We start from the raw sequence: 4,878 nt of genomic DNA, 5'->3' as shown, positions 1-4,878 counted from the left end.
GATTATAGGCATATGCCACCACGCCCTGCTAATTTTTGTATTTTTAGTAGAGACAGGGTTTCACCACGTTGCAAACTCCTGTCCTCAAGTGATCCACCCACTTCAGCCTTCCAAAGAGCTGGGATTACAGGCGTGAGCCACCAGCCCAGCCCTGATCTTTTTGTTTGTTTGTTTTAAATGAAACATTGTATCTGAACTAGGAAAGTTGCATGTAAAGTTAGGTAAATAGTAAAATACAAAGAAGAAGGAAAGAATCTTCGTAACTGATTTCAAGAGTTGTTTCAATTGCCCCAGCCAGGGTAGAGCACTTGGGTAGAGACCTAGTGGCTGGGCCGATCCCCCTCCGCCCTGCAACCTCTAACTGCAATAGTCAGCTTCCTCATCTGAACAGGGGAGGTGAAAATGATGGCTTCTCCCTGTAGGGCTGTGCGCAAAGTTTAAATGAGCCGCTCCCATTCAGGCATAAGGAAAGGAGCCTGGTGGGTGGTCAGCACTCAGTAGATGTTGCTTATTTTTACTTATTTCTGCTTCTGTTTGAGTCCTTAAAGTTTACAGCGAGGGGAGTCATAACACCCAGTGCTGGCTCCCAGCTTAGGGCTATGTACACTCAAAGACCATAGTGAGAGGGGAGACCGCCTCACCTCCTTCACTTTCACCTCTTCCCCTCACCCCCTTCCAGATGGGAAGGAGAGTGAAGAAGGAAAAAATAAAACAAAATAAAATAAAATAACAAAGAGCTGGGAAAATGACTCCCTCTTTAGTTCCCAGCATCTCTGTTATCTGTTAACCTTGAAAGAGCTGCAAATGAATGCTATCTCTGCCAGCTGGAGCCCAGCACTGGTTCATGCTCCCACATCTCCACGGGTCAGGCTCCCTCCTGGAAACACCTCTGCCAACAAACAGCTTGTTGCTTTTGTCTCATCTCTGTAAGCCCCCCTCCCTTGCTGGTCCCCGCTCACACTGCATATGAATTAGCAAATCAATGAAGCCAAGAGATTGTAAGGTCAGATATCCAGCAAATGGATAATGACATAGTTCTGCCTCAGTTTCCCCTTTAGCGTTGTAAGCCTATAAAAGCGGAGAGAAGCTGCAGCTCGGGGAGCTCGGTGAAAGAGGCTGTTGCCCCCTGTACCTTCCAATCAAATAAAAAGCCACTTCCTTCCTCAATTCGGTGTTTGAGAAGTTTGCTCCCCACTGCTCCTGCTACAATAGCACTCAGCAAACACAGGCTGATGGCCTTAGTGTCCTCCCAAAGGTAGAAACAGCAGAGCTTAGGGACAGGGGGAGGAAGGGCTGGGAGCACCAAGGGTGCCTGCAAGAGTCCAGCCCTGAAGACTGGGGGTGTCCAGCTGGAGAAGCCGAATTGGGATCCTAAGTGACCAACACTGAGACCTGAGACCCAGTCAGAGGGAGGACAGGGCCAGGGCAGAGGCTCAGGGAGAGGAGGTGCCTTTCAGCCAGGAGGAAGACACTCACCATCACGCAGCCCCCCCGGAGAAGGGGGTTAGAGTAGAGAAGCGACCATAGTGGCAGATGCGTCAGGGAGCTGTGCACGGCCTCGGCCTGGCCTCTGTGTTTCTTCTCCTTGAGTTCTGTTTCTCTTGTCTTTACCATGTGTGATCTTACCCGGCATGGGGCTCTTAGGGGTCTCTGTCGATGGAGCGTCCATCCAGAGGGCAGAACTGGGGAAGCCAGCCCCACCTTTCCCTGACTCCGAGACACGTGAGATGCAGATCTAGCTTCTGCCCAGAAGCCATGAAAGCTGATCTGATGCTAACCTTAGTTTCCTAGACTGGGACAGACTGACCTACATCCCTGCAGCCTTGGGCAGGTCATCCAGGTGATGCCACTCGAAATGATAAAGACAAAACCCAAAAAGCAAGGGCAGGCTGGGTAAATTTCAGAGCCTTTGGCATCTCCTCAAGAGGGGGCATTGCTCCCACGTGAGCAATGGCTCACGCCTGTAATCCCAGCACTTTGGGAGGCCTGGGCGGGTGGATCACTTGAGGTCAGGAGTTCGAGACCAGCCTGGCCAACATGGTGAAACCCCATCTCTACCAAAAATACAAAAAATTAGCTGGTGTGGTGGTATGCACCTGTAATCCCAGCTACTCGGGGGGCTGAGGCAGGAGAATCGCTTGAACCCGGAGGCAAAGGTTGCAGTGAGCCAAGATCACGCCACTGCACTCCAGCTTGAGCAACAACAGAGTCCATAAAAATAAAAAAAAAACAAGCAAGGGCAGGTGCAGGCCAGCCCCATCCCCATGTTTCCCAGCACCTGGCCCAGGATCTGCAGGGCACAGACTCCTGGGTGTCCAAGCGGAGCTGCAGGGTCTTCTCCAGTGTGGCCTGGGGGTCCTGCCACGTGGCTGTCACCCCACCCTGCCCAGGAAAGGGCTGAAGGTTTGTGCCGCACGTCTCTGCTGCACGCTCGCCCTCTAGAGGATGTGACCTGAACAGCACACTTGAGAAGTCAAATTTTTCTCACCTTCTTGTAGTTGAGGAGAGGGACTGTCAAGGCAAAGCAGCATGGGTAGTGACAGCAGGCTTTGGTAAAAAGATTCTGTCTGCACCAGAGCCTGGGTCCAGGCTCTCTGCTGCTGTTACCGAGGGTCCCAGCAAACTTGCCCTCAAACGCCCTGCCTTATCCCGCCTGTGTGACTCTGATGACCTACTTCAATATGGAGGGGTGTGCCCTACCTTGAGCTTGGCCCCAGTGTCCCCCTATATGGAACCTCCACCTGTTCTCCCTTCCCCAGGCCCCCAGGCCCATCCCCTGCCTGCTTATAGTCCCTGCTCCCGGAAGAAACAGTTCCTGCAGAAGCCCCCAGTTGGATGTGCTCATTTGGACATGTTCACCTGAGACCTGATTCTTCTGATCCTCCCTTGCTTGGGTGACTCTAACAAATATCCACTTTTTTTTTTTTTTTGACAAGGTCTCACTGTGTCACCCAAGGTAGAGTGCAGTGGCACGATCACCACTCACTGCAACCTCAGTCTCTGGGGCTCAAGGCATCTTCTCACCTCAGCTTCCCACCTAGCTGGGACTGCAGGTTCACGCCACCACACCTGGCTAGTTTTTTTGTATTTTTTGTAGAGGTGGGGTCTCACCATGTTGTCCAGGTTGGTCTCTAACTCCTGGGATCAAGCCATCTGCCTGCCTCAGCCTCCCACAGTGCTGGATTACAGGTGTGAGCCACTGCCTAGCCAAAGGTGGACTTTTCATCGTCTTTCTGTAAGGGCTCGGGCTGCTGGCAGTGGCAGGGGCGGGGGGTGCAGTGTAAACCTCATGCTTCCTCCCGTCTCTATTTTTACACCCCTTGCCCTGAGATTTTAACATTCTTCTCATCGAGGGATATAGTCTATTTTTTGTCCCCTTGCATCTGGGCTGGACCGCGACTTGCATTGGCCAATAAAATGCAGTGAAAATGAAGTCATGTGATTTCTTTGGCTGGGCTTTGATAGCCTTGTAGGTTTCATTTTTGCATTCCTGGGACTTGCTCACCTCCATGGAATGAAACAGACTTGTAGCCGTAAATGCTGTGAGACCAGGTGGAGAAAGAGGAAACACCCCAGCTGACAGCCTGCCCAAGCCTCCAGGCGTGTGATGAAGGCCCCTTGGAAATTCAGCCCTGTTTAGCTATTTCTTTTTTCTTTTTCTTTTCTTTTTTTTTTTGAAATGGAGTTTCTCTCTTGTTGCCCACGCTGGAGTGCAGTGGCACGATCTCGGCTTACTGCAACCTCCGCCTCCTGGGTTCAAGCGATTCTCCTGCCACAGCTTCCCAAGTAGCTGGGATTACAGACATGCACCACCACGCTCAGCTAATTTTTTGTATTTTTAGCAGAGGCAGCGTTTCACCATGTTGGCCAGGCTGGTCTCGAACTCCCTACCTCAGGTGATCCGCCTGCCTCAGCCTCTCAAAGTACTGGGATTACAGGCATGAGCCACTGCACCTGGCCTCTTTTCTTTAATTTTAAAATTTAAGTTATATGCATGAAAATGGCAATGAAGAATCCCACAACAGTCCTGTGTATTCCCAGACAAGCAACATCCATGCTTCTCCAGCCAGGTAGGCCGCTTCGGGACTCTTGGGCTGGAAACACCTACTGGGCCTTGCAGGCCTCTCCCTGTGCAGCCTACATAACCCTAATGAGCCTGGCCTCAGGGAAACCTCAGTGCTGGCCTCAGTGCTGGTTATGGGTTTGCATGGACCCGGGTGTGAATCCGGGATCTACCATGTACTCTCTGTGTGTTCACAGGAAAAGGAAAGAATGGCTTTTCCTCATAGCACAATGGTGTCAGGAGCAATCCCCTGTTCCTAATCTTAGGTAAGATAGGGTGGGATTGCGCATGAAAAGAACTGAGCCCAGGTAGGAGACAGGGTGCATTTGCCAGAAATGGTGGGTTCTGATCCAAAGGTGAGTGAGGAGAATCTTCTCTCCAACCATCTTGGCTCCCTGGGCACAGTGCTGTTACCTGGGATTTGCTGCCCCCCTCCCCGGCCCCGCACACCTGCCTCAGGAAGGGGAGGAGACTCAATGGAGAGCATCAGACTAGAGACCAGGACTGGGACCAGAGCTGGGAGCCTAGAGCAGAAGCCAGGTCCAGAGAGGGTCAAGAGGAGGGGACAGTCAGCAAGGGAACCAAAAGGAGCCCCTGGAGGACAGGAGGCAAGTGACCAACAAGGAACCTGAGGAGGAGGCTCGGGAGCAGAGGCTCTGAAAGGCTGCAGGACCTGGACCTGGATGTCAGCACCGGACCGGCCCTCATGTCCTAGTCTGTTCATGGTTCAGGGTCCTCCTGCTTCTGTGATGGTCACAGCATGTGCTCCTGTGGTCCTTCCCCAGTTGCCCTTAGGATGCAGGAACTTACGTAGC

This window comes from Aotus nancymaae, unplaced genomic scaffold (genome assembly GCF_030222135.1).
Source record: "Aotus nancymaae isolate 86718 unplaced genomic scaffold, 86718_ANA_hifiasm-v0.15.2.pri h1tg000076l, whole genome shotgun sequence".
In the NCBI taxonomy this organism is placed as follows: Eukaryota; Metazoa; Chordata; class Mammalia; order Primates; family Aotidae; genus Aotus; species Aotus nancymaae.
This window is presented reverse-complemented; position numbering follows the sequence as displayed.